This window comes from Lagopus muta, chromosome 7 (assembly GCF_023343835.1).
Source record: "Lagopus muta isolate bLagMut1 chromosome 7, bLagMut1 primary, whole genome shotgun sequence".
Lineage (NCBI taxonomy): Eukaryota > Metazoa > Chordata > Aves > Galliformes > Phasianidae > Lagopus > Lagopus muta.
Window position 1 is genome coordinate 36,633,679 of NC_064439.1, and position 18,197 is coordinate 36,651,875.

The 18,197-nt window shown below is 43.4% G+C and overlaps 1 long non-coding RNA gene across 1 annotated transcript; it reads left to right on the plus strand.

Moving 5' to 3' along the window:
• Positions 1-2,703: 2,703 nt before the first annotated feature.
• LOC125696117 (uncharacterized) lies at positions 2,704-17,997 on the plus strand. Its single transcript, XR_007378192.1, has 3 exons — positions 2,704-2,856; positions 5,398-5,453; positions 16,648-17,997. It is a non-coding gene; the product is annotated as an uncharacterized LOC125696117 (long non-coding RNA).
• Positions 17,998-18,197: the final 200 nt, after the last annotated feature.

An 18,197-nucleotide genomic window follows, 5' to 3' on the forward strand; every position in this document is an offset into this window, starting at 1 on the left:
TAGGTGCATTCAGCTATCTGAAACCAAGGCCAGAGGCAGATCAGATCAGCATAGAGAGAAATGTGACAAAGTGTAATTAACACTGAACGATGCCATAATGTCACTACTGATTGTTTGAATAGAACTTCAAAATTCAAAACGAAATTGACAGGGATTCTATGCCAGTACCCACATGGTCTCCATGTGCCCTCTGAGCATGCTCAGCAGACAGATCCCAGCCACAGCTGCAGGACACCAACAGATGCCTTGGCTCTGTAGCTGCTGCCCAAGGCTGGCTTGTGTTGCCATTTGTATTTACCAAATTCTGGAGAGAGAGAAGGATAACCTAAAGCCATTATGCATATTTTCATCTTAAGGATTGCTCGGATCACTTGGAGTCCTCGTGCATGTTGAATTGCTCTCCCCTGGGCACGCGCTTTGTCTGATCATTGTGTTCTCCTGACACAAGGATCTTTCCTCTTCCTCTCCTTCATCGGTCTTTACTGTTTTCATATCTTCATCTACTTGCCAGGGCTTGACATAGCCTCAGATATTTTGTATTGGTGTGGTTTTTTTCAGGTGTTTGGCTCATTTTTTTAGCTATTTTCCTGTTCTGACCTTAGAGTGGAGAGTCTGTCTCTGAGGTTACAGTTTGGTTTTCAGATTTAGACCATGTTTGTTCAGTCAGGCACTGGAATGGGCTGCCCAGGAAGGTGGCGGAGTCGCTGTCCCAGGAGGTGTTCAAGAAACATTTACATGTTGTAATGAGGGATGTGGTTAATGGGAAACGGTGGTGGTAGGTGGATAGTTGGACTGCATGATCTTGGAGGTCTCCAACTTGGTGATTCTGTGATTTTATGGTTCGTTCCTTCCCTTTTTAATATGCATATCCAGGGCTCTTACAGCTCCAATAAGATTTTTTTTTTCCCTCTATGCTCAACGTTGTCTCTTTTCTCCAAACTTGTACAGTATCTTCGCACACACAGCCAGGTATGCATTTTCATTTCTGTTTGAGACATCACATCAGGCAGTGAACATTGCTTCCTCTAAAAGGTGAGAAGACAGATACCCAAAATTGATCTTATTGGCCATTTTTGCAGCATCCCACTGAACAAAAGTGTTCAAAGCAATGCTTTCTTCCACATCCACTCAGATAGCCTCTTGCAAGTTCACATTCCACTGGTGTTTGGTAAGTGATTTGTTCATGGTTTTGCTTTTGAATTTTATAGGCCTTTTTACATTTTCTTTTAAACCACGCTTTCCAAACACAATCTACTGCAGATTTTTCCTTGTTAAAGGCCACTTTGGTCCTGCACAGGAGGTACCAAACCCCTATCACTTTTCTAATTTGATGATTTTTCCAAGGTGCTGAGGACCGGTGCTCTTTAACATCTTTCACCGGTGCTCTTTAACATCTTTATTAATGACATCGATGAGGGAATTGAGTGCACCCTCAGCAAGTTTGCTGACGACACCAAGCTGAGTGGTGTGGTTGATACGGTGGAAGGAAGGGATGCCATTCAGAGGGACCTCGACAGGCTGGAGGGCTGGGCTCGGGTGAACCTGATGACGTTCAACACGGCAAAGTGCAAGGTTTTGCATTTGGGCCGGAAGAACCCCAGGCACCTGTACAGGCTGGGAGGAGTGGTCCTTGAGAGCAGCTCGGCAGAGAAGGACCTGGGGGTCCTGATGGACGAGAGACTGAATATGAGCCAGCAGTGCGCTCTGGCAGCTCAAAAGGCAAATGGGATCCTGGGCTCCATCAGGAGAGGGGTGGCCAGCAGGGACAGGGAGGTGATTGTCCCTCTCTACACGGCTCTTGTGAGGCCCCATCTGGAGTACTGTGTCCAGGTGTGGAGCCCTCAGTACAAGAAAGACATTGAGATTTTGGAAAGGGTCCAGAGGAGGGCGACTAAGATGATCAAGGGGCTGGAGCACCTCCCCTATGAGGACAGGCTGAGGGAGTTGGGCTTGTTCAGCCTGGAGAAGAGAAGGCTGCGGGGTGACCTCATTGCAGCCTATCAATACCTGAAGGGAACCTACACCCAGGAGGGGAGTAAACTCTTCAAAAGGGCTGACAACAGCAGGACTAGGGGAAATGGTTTTAAGTTGAAGGAGGGAAGATTTAGGTTAGATGTTAGGGGGAAGTTCTTCACAAGGAGAGTGGTTAGGCCCTGGAACGGGCTGCCCAGGGAGGTTGTGGATGCCCCGTCCTTGGACGTGTTTAAGGCCAGGTTGGACGGGGTCCTGGGCAACCTGATCTGAATATGTATGTTGGTGGCCCTGCTAGGCAGGGGGGTTGGAACTACATGATCCTTGGGGTCCCTTCCAACCCGGGTGATTCTGTGATTCTGTGATTCTGTGACACTAGAGGCTTAGCCTTTTTTCTCCCTGTGATATTTGCATGGTCTGGCAAGTAGGATTGGACATTTGTCTTAGCAGCACGCACCACAACAGATGTTGCTCTTTACAAGAATATTTTAATATACATGAGGCATTGCCAAGCTAGTCTGGCATGACTTTGCCAGTGACCTGTTGACCTGAGGTGCAGCCAGTGTAAAGTGGGCAGGTGGAGAAAGGTGGTGAGTGTGCATATTCTCTCAAGCCCTTGGACAGCCCAGATTACCAGCAGAAGTGGCCAGAGGCACAAGTCACTTCCCAGCCTGTACCACCAGGTTGGTGGTGGTGTTAAACTGATTATTTTCTCTCCCCTCAGGTGCCACCTGCTGAGCTAATAGAAACCAGCTGGTTGCGGAGCTCTATAAAGGGAAGCTTACAGCAAGCTAAAAGCATGCTCATTCTGGCTGTGCCCAAAGCACAGGCTTCATCACTGCTGCAAGCAACAAGGCCTGAGGAGGTTACATCCAACACACTAAGGTTTGTAGCAGCAGAATTATTTCTTCTCTCAAGATTTCTGTAAAAGAGTATGAGAGCAGAGTGAGCTTTTTAAGGAGGAGGTATTCAACAGGTAGCTGACCGTGAAACGTGATGTTTGGCAGTATGGGAAGTCTCTTTATACTTGAATCCTTTTGAACTGCTATTGCTTAATCTTGCGAATGCTTAATTGAGTAGATATTTTCCATATTAAAGTATTTTCCCCTCTAGCTTTATTATTATGCACTTGGTACAAATCAGGCAAATGTGGATCTTAAAAGACAATCTCTATGAAAATGCTGGATATGAAGTCCTAGCTGTATGTTAGAGACTCCATTCAAGTAAAATTGAATCAATATCTACTCTAATCTTCTTCAGGTGTATCAAGCTTCACTTTCAGTTGTTTCAGTTCTATATATCTTGGGAAAAATACAGGAATTATATTTTCTACAGTACGCTTCTCATGGCATCAGATCAAGGGAGGTGATCCTGCCCCTCTGCTCTGTGCTGGTGAGACCTCACCTGGAAAACTGTGTCCAGATATGGAGTCCTCAGTACAGGAAAGACACAGACCTGTTGGAGTACGTCCAGAGGAGGGCCACTGAAATGATACAAGTGATGTGACATCTCTCCTACAAGGGCAGGCTGAAAGAACTGGAGCTGCTCCAGGTAGATTTGAAAAGTCGCTCCCTTTCAATATCTGAAGGGGGGCTGTAAGAACGAAGGGGACAGACTCTTTAGCAGGGTTTTTTGCTTTTGAAATAGGATAGGCAGAAATTATTTCAGACTAAGAGATTTAGATTGGATATAAGAAAGAAACATTTCTTATGATAGGGTCAGTGAAGCACTGAAACAGGTTGCCCCAAGGTGTGGTGGAGGAGTGGTCCATAGAGATATTCAAGGTCAGACCGGATGGGGCTCTGAGCAACCTGACATAGCTGTACATGTCCCTGTTTGTTGCAAGGGAGTTAGACTAGATGACCTTTAAAGGTCCCTTCCGACTCAACTCCTAGACTTCCACATTCAGATTCCTTCTGCTTAGAACATTATGTTGTTGTATCAGGTGTCTTTGAATAGTCCAAGTCACGTCTATCAAGCATATTCTAAGTTTTTGTCTTTGAACAGTAACACCCAGCAGATGTGCTTTTTAGTAAAGTATTAACCAATCTCTGCTCTTAGCTTGAAAAAAGCATTTTCCAGCTCTGATGCTGCATTGTTCAGATGAAAATGCCTTTGTAATTGAAAGGGGGGGGGGGGGGGGGAAGGCAATTGGAAGCAACCAATATAGTCTTTGTTTATCAAGACCTTCAGAAAACAACTTGTAAATAGACCTGACTGAGAACTCCTCTAAACAACTGCAGTTTGGAAATTCTAGCTGCAGGCCACATCTATTTTCCTGACTAGGTTTTCTAAATCTTTTACTTTCTAACAGCTGTTGACTATATAAATGCTGATTGCACCACTGAACAACAGTCCTCTCTTAACTGTTTGGTACATAATGAAAATAGACTGCAGAGATAAGAAAACAATCTTCAAATTTTCTGTTCTGCTCGTAACTCAATTTGAAAGGTTTATCCTTTACTGGCATTCATGTATACTTTTGATAATAGGTGAAAATTATTTCACGATTACTTCAAAAGCAATAATTATGTTTTAGAAAGTATACCTAACTTCTACTTAGATTTGTTTACTTTTGTCTGGACCATTCTCACTAAGGAAATGATATTGTCAGACTGCTGGCAGATCTCTGAAATAAAGTGAGAAGGCTCATTTCTATTACTATCGACCTCCATTTCACTTCTAAGTATTTGTCCAGCAGCATATTTGAGAATTCCTTGAAGGAAAAAAGGGAGAATTTAATGAATGACAGTATTTCCAGGACAGCAATCAATTTCAACAGCATGGAATTCCTTTACTTTGCCAGTCAGAAAAATAAGCGTACTTCACAGATCTTCTGAAATGTAAATGCAGGTCTCTAAAATGATCTAGTTGATTAATAATTACATTGGACTAGTTTTTCTAGCCAAACAGTGCTTGGTCTAACCAAAATAATAATTTTCCCAATAAACTTTGCCTCACTTACGGCTAACATGTTTTGCATTTGGCCAGCTAGCCATTAGTGGTTTCTAGCAACGCTGATAAGGTCTTTTAGCCATTACTCAACCGTGTGCTTGACATGAATGTGCTATGATTAAATGAACTGTGCTTGGTTTCTTTCTTTTTTGCCATCCAGAAGTCATTCCTTGTAACTAGCTCCTTTTCCTAAGCGTGCTTATCAAGATAAAATAATTTCTTATCACTTTATTTTCACTACTGCTTTTAGTGGCAGTGACAAATGTTATTACAGCTCTCAAACGCTCCAAGTTTTGTTTCTAAACACCTATGTTCTATTTTCTGATAACAGTTTAAGCAAAGAGGAGATTAACAAATTGTGCTTATTTCTACATTACTTGTATCTTAAAACATTTGTATTTCTCTCTTAGCATAATAACTTCCATACAGTCTACCTCTTCTTTATTATCTGGTACTATTTATGTCTCCTAGAATCATAGAATCACCAAGTTGGAAAAAAGACCTCCAAGATCATCTAGTCTTGCCTGGTAAGTGAATCTTTCTTGCTCGCGTACCATTTACTGTAAGCAAATTCATGTTTTTGTCCATGAAGATTGATGCCACATTTTGTCTGGGTTAGTTTATCACAAGTAGGTGCATTCCTGTGGCAAAACAACTGTTACAGTGACTGGAGTTGGAGGATTAAAAAGCGCAATCTCAGCTCAGGTTTGACCTAACGTCAGTGAGGCCCGTGGACAGAGTTGCATCACGTGTATACGTGACATTAGAAGAGTCAGAGCTGTGGTTCTGGGAGCATTCTAGGCACTTCTCGTTGGATTTTGTTTCTGGGTGTGGTGCTACATGTTCTTATCCAACACATTGTGTTAGAGGGCTAACTAATGGGCTTTTAAGGCAGGAGGTTGTTTTTCCTTTCTACGCTAGCAGTTGGATCTGGAATATCCTATGTGATATTAGTTGCTTGCTTTGGTTGATTCCGTGATCAAAGTCTTCAAATAAGAGGAACCGTAATATTTTTATTAGACCTTTGTAAAACAAATTGATAATCAAGTCCTTGGTAGAAAATAAGTTTAAAATTCTGACTGACTTCATCAAAGGAGCAACTTAAATGGCTTTGCCTCATCAGACAATCACACCCACTGTGTTTGGTTTTGTGAAGTCACTTTTGGTCATGCACAATGATCATGCAAGGAACTGCCAGGGCAGAAGGGCAGCCATGCTCTGGTGTCCCACAGTAAGTTCTTGTTGTAGGCAGCTGGGAGGCCTTCAGAAACCCAGTTAGGATATCCAGCCATGGCTTCTTCTGCTTCTTAGTCAGCCCCTGCATCAGGCAACTGTGTGGTGATGATGTAAAAGCATGAGGGTAGCTCAACTTGGTCAGAAGAGTAGATGTAACCTGTATTTCACTACTTTTATCAAAGCAAGAGGTGGGTTGAAAACTATGATGGTACAAGAAGGTGTACAGTGTGAGAATGGAGGAAAAAAGTGAACATAATGTCTGTTATGAAGAGTAGCAAATATAATACTGCAAAGTGTCCTCTTTGTTCCTGTCCTTTGGTTAGAAGTACAGACTGCTTAGTGAATGGCTTGCTGGGCTGTTGTGTTTCAGCCACCTTTGGAGTTACAGATTATCATTTTAGCTCCTGCTGCTAAAATTGTTAGAAATAGGCATTTTGTGTTTTTCACTTTCAATTAAATACTTCTGAATATTCAGATGAATCTGCACATACACAAGAGAAGCAAACAAGTGTGGGTTAACTGAAGATGAGCCAACATATGTCTTGTTAAGGTAAAATTCATGTGCTTTAAATCATCACAGCTGCGTTAAATATAATACCATCTTGATGTGGGGATTTGTTTTGAAACATTTTCAGTTATTCTTTGAAGTAAATAAACAGGTAAAATTATTAATAAAATACTTTGGATTTATGGATGAAATTCCAGAGAATATATATACAGGGGCATAAGTTGGATACAGTTGTCTCTTCTGCTACAGACATAATTTATTATTAATACTTTAACTGGCTTAAGTAGCCACAGAAACTGTCATTTTAAGTTCAGATAAAAATCAGTAATGCCACAGCACTGTTACAAAAACACACATAAATTAATGACACTGATGTTGTATGTAATAGAGTAGTAGGGTGTATCTGGCTATAAGTGTGAGCAAAGGGAGAAACTGAAGTCAATGAAATGCATGTTAGTGTTTCTTCTGAACTCTTCCACTGAGTATATATCATTAAATCATCCATCAGCTGATCGGAGGCCTGGCTTTCGCCATCACTATGGCAGCAATAAGCATAAAGCCAGAAGCAAATAAACAGAAGTTTCCCAATACCTTCAACTCAAAGCATGCCACAGACACCATCACACCCACATATACCCCACCACACACACACACGTACGCATGCACTGCTTTCTGAGTCATTTTTGCCTCTTCTTTCACCTCACACACTTTGTAACTGAGAATGCAGAAACTGTGCTTCTGTTAGCACGCATCCATGCTCATATTCTCCACTGTAAGCTAGGGACCATAACAGAAAGAACAATAATACCTAAGGCATTCAGTGCACCTGTAATGGCTTTTATGTCTCTTCATCCTATTTTTGTGTGTTTGTGTGTGTGCCAGTGCATGTCTTAGGAGTGGGTTTGCAGTGGTTGTCTCTGCTAGTAACTTGCTGAAGGACAACTCCAAACTAAAGGGTTTTGTGCCCTCATTTCCATAGCTGCCCTCACCCAAAATGTTGAAAATGCAAATGATAATGATGTCAGAGGAAATTCTACTATCTGTGGTAAGGTTTCCAATTAACTAGAGAATAAGCAATGTCACAAAAGCACTAAATGCCAGCATCTGATCACAGTGGTTCCAAGTCTCAGCACATCTACTTTTTTTTCTTCTCTTTCATACTTGTAAGAGATGTTGTGTAAGGACTGTGAGTGAGTTTATGAAGCGGGCTTCTAAAGCAATCTGTTTCACTGCCTTATACAGAATTTGTCCCCGGCCTTCAGCCTCCTCGCTCCTTTCTTTCAGAGCACCTTTTCTCTCAAAAATGGTTGTATACAAAATAGATGTGAGATCATCCACACTCCTGGCTGCATGTTAGGAAGCTTCTCCGCTTTGGTTGAGTCTTCAAATGCGTGTTCTTTCAGGCTTCTGTATGATGACCACGTAATGTGGTTGTTTCTACACTCTCCTTGTGTTCCCCTCCCCTTTCTAGAGGTATGATGATCTGATGATCTTGCCTGTCATCTGGAGGGCTCAGAACTTTCTGAAAAACAGTTTGCTTCTCTGAAACCCTTCTACCCCACTGTGATTTGTTCCAGAGGTATTAACTGTTGTAATAACGAACAACTTGGTCACTTCTGTAGAACAGTTTTTGGTATTGTCCAACATAAATGGAGAAAAATAAATAGTTCTCAGCCCTATACCACCTTCATTTAAAACCTAAATAACAGCAAAATAACATGGAGGGCATCAACTAATGGGGGTGAAAGCTCTTCGACGAAATACCATCATTGGTTACTGCCTTATTACAGTGTCCAGGGTCAGATCTGTGCCGTCTTCACTCCAGGTGTAGACAAGCAATAACAGCAATTGTCACTTGGTGGAGCCAGATCACTCCGCAACTGGAATGTGCCTTAAAAATGTCTTGCAAAATGGTCTGGAAGTCAGGATTTGCTAAGAATGGTATGAAAAAAGAAAGCTGGGTATTCGGGGACTTAAATCTTGTGAGAAATAACAATATTTTGCATTTTTCTTTTTAGTTAGTGTGGCATAGGACAAGTAAAGGTCTTACCAGTTGAGGGAATGTTGTTTGGTTGGAGAAGGGTAGAAGTGCAGTATGGATGCATTTGGTAATCTATGTGCAAATGTGTGAGATGCAACCAAAGCTGTCACTTTTTGGTTTTGTACTCTTTGAAGGAGTTCAGATGACTGTTGCTAAACTGTGCCACCTTTTTAATCAATTACGTGTCTTTAAAAACACTTGACTCTTTTTCTCATTTCTCTCTTACCTTTTCTTGAGAGAGAAATAACCGAATTTATTTACGGCGTTAAACAGTATCGTAAAAGGAAAAAATGAGAGGGTTCTAAACTATAAATACCTTCTTTATACTCTTCTGATATGAACTTTTCCTCACAGTATGTTCCTTTCCTTTCCTGTCCATATGTTTTTGGGTATTTTAATTAATGAGGTGTTATTATTAGAAGCTCCTCTGGCTTCTGATTCTGTGCTATATTTACTGTAACTGCTGTAACAGAGCTCAGGCAATTTGCATCTCTTTATCTTCAATGAGCAGGAGGATATACATTCTCTCTGCCATTTTTGTATCTTCTCATTACACAGCTTTTCCTTGTATTGAATTGCTCCAAACCAGACAGATAATGCTAGGAGGGTCTGCTTGTGAGGACGTGTGCTGACTGGCACTTACACGAAGTTGTACTTGTTCTTTCCATATATTTTTTTTTAGATCCATCAGATCTCACATGTTGGGGGAAAAGGCTGTTAGTTTCTCCAGCTAAGTACTTTTTTCAAAATATATTGAAAACAAAGGGAGAAGAGCTTTTTTTTTATTATTTTATTTATTTATTTTTATTTAGTTACCTCACCAGCCAGAAGAGGCAGGTTGGCTTAGTCTGATGCCAGCAACAAAATGCCCAGCATCCCAGTCCCACGTGTTGTATGGCTGGACTCAGCTCTCATGCCCCCCTGGAAGTGCATTTCCTTCCATGACACTCTGGATCAGATGGAAGCTGAGATTTTCATGTTCTCAAGATACTGGCAAGCCTGGCACTGAGTCTGGTTGTAACAGGTCCTATCCTATTATACAAAAGGATGAGAAATAATAGGAGCTATTTACAGATTTAAAGTATGAAAGTATATTAAGGATATTATTAAATTCTACCTAAGCTTTCCCAGATAGTTAATTTTTTCAATTATTTCTACATAAACCCCACTCTTCCTAGATGGATGAAAACATAATCATAAACCATATGTGATGAACAATTTCGTGTGTTACTACAGGCAGTAACAGGATTTTTAATGTGGATTTAATGGCTTTAGCATTATGCCTGTCAAGGAAAGCACATATCATGGAAGTTAAATCTACATGTAAGGAATACATCACATGTAGAAAAGCAGGATAAGAGAGAATAAATTGACTAAGTGAAATAAAGATGTGATTTTGCCATGTCTAGAAGGGCAGCATGGGTTCTTTAAATGCTGTGACATAGAGTAGGGACAGGATGAAAATTGAGCATTGGCCTCTACGATGGCAAAGTCAAGCTGAAAATCAGTATTCTCAGCTAGCATGTTGGTAGCTTGCTCCCTCTTGATGTGTAGCTTGGGCTGAGGATGGGGCTGGGACCTGGGCCTTGGGTGAGAAGAGCAGTCCCTCAGCTAGCTGTGAGAGTAAGGAAGCTGGAGCTGGAGATGTCTCTTATTTGACCTGGGCCTGTTCAGCCTGTTCAGTTCTGAGGGAGGTGGTTGTGCCTTGGTGTCAATCTCAGTTGTAAATCTGGTGAAGTGTGATGAGCTATGTTTCTGTATGATCCCATGAAGTGAACACAGCAGGATGTAGTACAGGAGCTTCAGACTGTCTCTGCCTCTTTTTCCTAGGTGCAGTAATAGATGTGAAGCCAGGCTGTGCAGGATATTGAGCTCTGAGCTCAGGTGGGCTTGTCAGTGAACAGTAGAGCTCAACATGGCTGTGTGCCTCAGCCTCCCTACTGACTTTGGGGATCTTTGGTACAAAGGATCCCTGAACACCAGCCCTTTGCTTAGTTTCAGGAATGTAGTGTGGAGAAGTGGCTCAGGGGTGACCTCATGGCTCTCTCAACTACATGAAGGAAGGTTCTGGTCAGGTGACAGTTGGCCTCTTCTTCCAGGTAACTAGCAATAGGACTAGAGGGAATGGCCTCAAGTTGTGCCAGGAGAGGTTGGACGTTAGGAAATAGTTCTTATCTGAGAGAGTGGTCAGGCACTGGAGTGGGCTGCCTGGGGAGGTGGGGGAGTCACCAACCCTGGAGGTGTTCAAGGAACGTGTAGGTGTTGTACTGAGGGACGTGGTTTAGTGGGAAACATTGGTGATGGGTGGACAGTTGGACTGGATGATCTTGGAGATATTCTCCAACCTTGGTGATTCTTTTCTATGATTCTACTCTGTTCTATTCTATGTCCAGAGAGAACATAGCAATGACTGGAGCTGTGGCAGGCATTTGAGGTCTGTTCCTATTTCTGGAGAGCCTCTCTGGCACTTGAAGAGAGTAATTGGACTTTTTTTTGCTTTTATGGCCTGCTTTGCTGTTTTTCAAGCTTCAGCGGCCATCTGAAACTCAGTATTTAATCGAGTTCCTCAGTTTGAAGCTCTCATCATATATCAAGCTTTTTGCATAGTCACAGGATTTCGGATTTCCCCCAATGAAGGGCAGAACACACATTGAGCTGGATTGCTTCACTCTTTGTTTGAAAAAATTGATCTCGTGTCGTCTTCTTTTCTGAACTTTTATTATTTTTATAACCCTCAAGTCAATATTTAGCATTTTCCAATCAGTGAATCCTTTTTAAACTGAGCATTCAGGATTCCTGTGGTGTAAGAGTTTCCTGTTTTTCACTTTATGGAGTTTTCAGCTCTCCAGTCATTTTAGTTATTGGTTTGGGCAAAACTCATCTGTAAAAATGACAGCATTCCTTGCAAAACTTGTGAAAAACCAAAGATTTTGCACAGGAGGGTAAGTTTGAGTAGTTAACTAATAAATCCTGGTCAACATATATTTTGGCAAGCTCCTTGTCCTGGGATTTGCTGTAGTTTCGATTAGCTGGATTTTTCCTCTTTCTGTGACTTTTGTAGTTTTGGCAAGACTTTGGGCAAAAAAAAAAGTGGCTGAGAAAAATCTTTCAATTCCCCTCTCTTCTACAGTTTCTCTCAGAAATGTCAGGGAGTGCTCCACCAGCATGTGGAGTGAGTGCTGTGTCCCTGTTCTCCTGCACAGGAGAACTGTTATGAAAACAGATCCAAGATTTGGATCTTACTGTCAGTGATCAGTTACTTTATGCAAAACTTACGCCTGATGCTCCAGCAGGCCTGAAGGGACAGAAAAAACAATGTAGAATTCAGTACAAACCACTTAGTATCCGTTTTGGGGATGCCATGGAAGCTCAGAAGGAAGGCAACAAGCAGATTTCTCAATACAATAATATTACATCAATTTGTAAAATTAGGATCAAGCAAATTAAAGCACTGAATATGCTCTTGTGTTCAGTGCTCAACTACTTGAAATTTGGTCCAAGAATAATACAGTCCTGAGCCATCCCACAGTTTGCAACAACAGAGGTTTTCCTAATTGCTTGTGAGCTTTTGCAATAGCAAAAGTCTCACCGTGCTCCTCTTCACCACGAATGTAACTTTTTGTGGTGTAACACTCATAGAGGGCAGACGCACTGCAGAGAACTCCAGCATACCCTCAGAAGAGCCCTCACTCCAGGGAGGGGGTGCAGTCACAGTCCTTGGAGGCGTTCATGAACTGTGGAGATGTGGCACTGAGGGATGTGGTCAGTGGGCAGGGTGGGGATGGGCTGATAGTTGGACTAGGTGATCTTAGAGCCCTTTTCCAACCTGGATGGTTCTATGATTCTGTGAGTCTATAAAACCTTGGTCCCTGGCCTCCGGTAAGGGCAGGAGTTACTGCTACCTGCAGGAAAAAGACAACCTTAAAGTTGCGGGAGCGATGGCCAACTGGTCAGTGCAGGGAAGTGTTCCCTTTAATAACTGAACAACTGTTTGCTTGAAAAATGCCTCAACTGGGCATTGGGGAAACTTTTCTCTGTTAATAGATGCACCACAAAACAACAGCAGCTGAGAGGGGCTCACAAGTGGAAGTCAAGCATCTCCTGAGTCTCTTCTGAAGCCCAGAGAAAGGAAGAAAAATCTTTTTTTCTTTATGTCAATAGCAAAAATGTTACTAGGGAGGGGTAAACATGCAGAAAGTAACTGAAAAACCTGGCTTGTTTGTCCAGCCACTTGTCCCATCCCAGGAACTCCCAATTAAAATCCCCAATACTGTATTCTTTCTCACCATAAATAAATAGAATTGTTGGCTTTGTTTTGGAGTTGAAACACTGTCATCATCCTTAGTTGAGGAGAAAACATATGGGAAAATAAAGTGTGTAGGTGCACTTACTGCCCAAAGCCAAGGCTGGAGGCAAATCAGATCAGCAAAGCTAGAAATGTGTCAAGGTGTGATTAATGATGAATGACGCCTTAATTTCATTTTTGTGCACCTTAAATGTAAGTGAAATTGAGAGGGGTCCCACCCTGGGTGGTCGGGAGAAATCCTGGGCACCTAAAATGAGCAGCCAGCCCCAGAAGAATGTTTGCTCAAAGGCAATCAGGAGAGTCTTCATTTGTTTTATCAGTGTTGGCTGTTGGGGTGATGGATCAGCCAGTTTGGGCTTTTAGGCCTATGCTCCATCTGAGGTTACCATGCAAACACAGTGCCTGCAGTGAGCTCAGAGCCTTCAGCCTCTGCTGCTTCCTTTGAACTGACACTGCCCTGTTGGCAGCACTACTCACACCTTGGGAGCCCTGGTGACAGGACAGCTCTGAGGAGCACAGACAAGTGAATAATGTGGACTTTTATAACAGCCGTTGACTCATTTTAACCCTAGAGTCCTGATAAACAGTACTTTGTGCCTGAGCTTTGCACACAGGGTTCAGAGGCAGCAGCGTTGTTCTTGTCACCCTTCATTTCCTCTAGACTCATGTTAGTGATGGTGTCTCCAGCACTGTACCTGTAGAAGTCTGCTCTGGTGCCCCTTATTCCATCTTTGGTGTCAGCATGACTTCCAGGGATGGCTCATGCCTCTGGGCTGTGTTTATTCTGCATGTATACAGAGATGCTGGTAATTTCTCTGGCTCAGATACCTAGCAAGAGGGTGCTGGTACACTTTCTGCCATCTTTGGACACTCCCTTGGAGCTTCCAGGCATCATGGCAGCTTCACAGGCATCCCAGCACTCCTCCGTGTCTGTTGTTTGCCTCACATCCCCAGTACCTCAAGGCACATGTGGAGCACAGAGCCCTGTCCCCATCCATCAGCACAGTGCAGGCCAAGGGCAGCCCCTCGGCCACTCGTGTATTGATCCTCCCTTGCTGCAGGCAGTCCCACATTGACTTTGGTGGAGCAACTAAGACTTGCTGAGCTGGATACCAGCCGTGCTCTGCTCTCGGATCAGGCTGCATCTGTGTGGACATGAGCAGAAGAGCAAAGGCAAATTTGGTGCCTTGGGGAGCTCAGCAATGTGTTTGACATGTATAGCTTCACAGCCAAAGTGTCTGGTGAGGGGGATGTGATTCACATGGAGGAAATGCCAGACGTGGGGTAAAAAACAATCACCAGGCTTCAGCCTTGTAGGGTCTCCATTGCTCATGCTCACCATTCTAGGCGTGGAGTATATTTCTGCAGTAGAGCAGCAGAACACTTTCTTCTGTGTTTTGTGAAAGCAACTAATAGGATCTGCGAGCTCCCGTACATTCCAGCAGCAAAGAACAACCTTACCATGCCCAGAACCTGGGCCTCAAATAGCCTCAGGCTGCACAAGATTTGTTCTCTGACACTGTGATGCAAAAGCACTTCTGCAAAAGGTTTACCAACCCCAAGGAAAATAGGCAGAGGCAAGTTAGCATTCAGTTTAATAGAGAGGTACTCAACGCTACTGGCTGGTCAGTCTCTGCCAGGTTCTTGGTACTGTTGGCATCTGACTGGTATAGTGTTTGCCCTGGGATTACCCTCAGTAGATAGCAGCAGCAGCAGGCTGGCAAGATGTCCATTTCACCCCCTTAACAGTGTGGCCATATATACCACAGCAGGAGTCTATAAAGCATCACATATCAGAATAACCAGTCATTCACAGAAAGCAAGGAGACTTAATTACAGAGCAGTTTTCAAAAACAAGTTACTTCTGCATGCAAAAGCTAAAGGCAGTTTACTTGTGCTCCCAAGTTAATATGAGCTCTTTTTCACAGGCTAGTCATCTGTTCAGGCTGTGATCTGTACTTTTTCCACACAGACACTCATCTATCACTCCCTACTTTGTGACTGAATGAGGCCATGCAGCGTCTCAGCACAATTCACCCTCCTCAAGTGGGTCCCAGCCTGAAGCACTCACCTGTAGCTGGGTGGTACAAAATCAGGCAGTGAGGGCCGACCCTTCAGCTTCTCCCTGCCTCACAGCTTTGCCTCATCAGCATTAGCTCTGCTCCTGGCTAACGAGGCTGCAGGCTGTGCTCCGAGCCACTGCCCAAGCTGCAAAGGACTTGTGTTGTCACAGATGGTCCTTTGCAGCATGCTGAGCCACGGTGTGATGTTAGCTTGCTCCAGATTCTGGAGGGAGAAAATGACAGCCTAAAGCCACTGTGTACACTTTCATCCAGAGCAAGCAAACCTAGGATTGCTTGGATCGCATCAAATCATTGTGTGTGCTGAATTGCTCTCCCAGGGTACACAATTTGATCCCTGTGTTCTAACAGTGCTCTTCCTCTTCCTTTTCTTCACTGGTCTCCACTGTCTCTAGATCTTCACTTACTTGCCAGGACTTGCTGCAGCCTTCGATATTTTGTATTCGTGTATTTTTTTTTTTCTTTTTTTTTTTTTTCAGGTCTTTGGCTCCTTATTTTCCTGTTTTCCTCCACCTTAGAGTGGAGTCTGTCTCTGAGGTTTCACTTGGACGTGTTTTCAGCATTAGACAAATCCTTTGGTAACATTTAGACATACATTCAGGTATGCACAGACTCTTGTTTCCATATTACCATTGCAGTAGCCAGCAAAGCTTGCTGCACTCATATTTACTCCAGCAAAGAAAACTTCTTCCCCTTTTGCTGCTACTTCTGAGCAGGGACATATCAAAGACCCTGCAGCTACAGAGCACCTCCAGTTCTTTTTCCCTTCATACATTGTTTTTCTGTGGAGTTTGCAACACTATTTTTTACTTCTTGCAACTCAGAATTTCTGTTCAGGTGGACACTGCTCTGAGCTACTCTTATTCCCCATCATCCATTCCCACCATCTCTTGCAAGTTCAGATTCCACTAGCATTTGGGGTAGCACTCATTCACGGCTTTTGCTGGAGTCCTTTTCTGTTGTTAGTTGTAATTTTTTTTTAAACTGTGTTTTCCAAGCAAACCTCACTTACAGACTGGCGCGCTTTCCCTGTAACGTCCACCCTGGCTCTGTACAGCAGTGCTGAACTTGTAGTCCTTTCCAGGCCTGTGGTTTCCCAAAGCAGCCGAAGGTCGGGGTGTTGCAGACTTCCATCTCCTTTGGGGACCTCAGAAATATTTCACTGTTGCTTGTTCAAAGTCAGTGACTCTGCAGGCACTCTGTACGAACACTGTTAATTCTCCCTCACTGATGCTATTGGGCATACCACACTGCACAAATGACCATGAGGGTAAGATTTGGGTATTTAATGTTAGACTCGTAAATCCATGCTGGGAAAGCATCCAAGACGTGGCCCATTTTTGAAGGCAGTCTCACCTGCTGCTCCCATGAGGCAGAACCTGGTGCAGCTGTGCACAGAATGGCTCAGAGTGCACAAGGTGGCTCGCACCAGCCTGCTCTGGTCACTCTCATTCTGGCAGTGCCCAATGCTCACCGTCTATCTCACCCTTTGCAATGATGTGGACGTACTGGAGCAAAGCAGCTGACAGACTTCTGCTCCTGTCCACAGACCTCAAACCACTTCTGGGTGAGCACGACCTCCATCACCGCTGCCAACAACAAGGCCTGAAGATGTCACCGCCAACACCGTGAGGTCTGCGGCAGCAGAATTCCTTCTTCCCTCCAGCCAACAACTGTGCTGCAGCAAATCCATGCCTTGCTCCATGGTGGGACCGAGCAGCTCACAGCTCCCACATCCACTGCACAGCAACCTGCCCTCGGGCTGTGGCAGCACCTCCACACTCGGAGGTGCAAAACCAGGTGCTTGAAGGGATTTAATTTAGGGAGAACATGAATGTTTTCCCTCAGGATCCTCAGCTCGAGCTTCGGCCCTGGAAGGCAGGCCCCATTCCCACAGGCAGCAGTGCCCAGTGCCTTCCCTTCGGGATGGTCCAAGTAACCACTGTGGACCTGGGCTTCAGGCTTTGCTTTACCTGCTGAGGGGGCGAAAGACCCCTTGAGACCATCACAAAGGAGCATGAGAGCAGAGGGAAGATTTGAACGAGGAGATCTCCGACAGATAGCTGACTGAGGTACGGAAAACGTGAGGAGACAAGACGACTATTTCTCTTGTCACAACAGCCCCATCTAGACTGGGAACAAATACAGAAAGAAAGGGCGTTCCCTTGAAAACTGTAATTGAATGAGACATAAATCACAGCTCACCAAAGTGGGTTAGGTTTGGCCGATGTACAGAGCTGGGAAGTGAAAGTCACTGGCTGGGCGCCCAAGGGAGGGGAGGAGATTGGGCACGAGATAGGCAATGCAGGGTGCAGGCGGATAGAGTGCGAGCAGGTCAGTGCCAGCACAACACATCGCTCTGGGCCCTACTTCTGCCATGCCAGCAGCGTGAGGTGTGTGGCACAACTGCACAGCCTGGAACAAAGAGAAGGAGAGACCAGGACCACCATTCAGTTATAAGCTTTTTCTTTTTTAGAATTCAAGCTTACACAGTTATCTATGCCCACTATATTCATAATTACATTTTAATATCTGCATACAAAAGCTATGTAAAAATTATTTTCTTCCCCCAAATATACAAATTTTCTCTTTAGATAGTTTAAAACATTTGTGATCACAGATTTTTAATATATTTTAGGCTGAAAAAATATTACCAATCTAGCATAACTCTTAACACTGCTTGCAAAAAAATACATCATCCAAGGTAACTTTTTTTTTTACTGTACTGCGTAACGTTTGCCTTACCCTCAGGGCACGAAACCGGTATAAAAAAATAAACCAAATAATCAAAACCCACAAACCTCATAAGACAAAGTAAGAAGTCCTCCCACCTAACTTCATAGAAACAAACAAACAACCCAAACCACCCTTCTCTTCAAATAAAAAAAAAAAAGAATAACTAATCTGATGTATTCGTGAGCAAACTAAAACTGAAGAGTGCTAAGGAAGTAGGAAAAGAGAAAAAGAAATTACAGCATGTCAGCTAGTTCATGCCCTGATACTATCTTCAACCAACATTAAATGTGTAATTAAATAAAGTGTCTTTTAATGTTTTACATTGTGCTCAGTAATTTACATGAATTTAATCTACACCCGGGT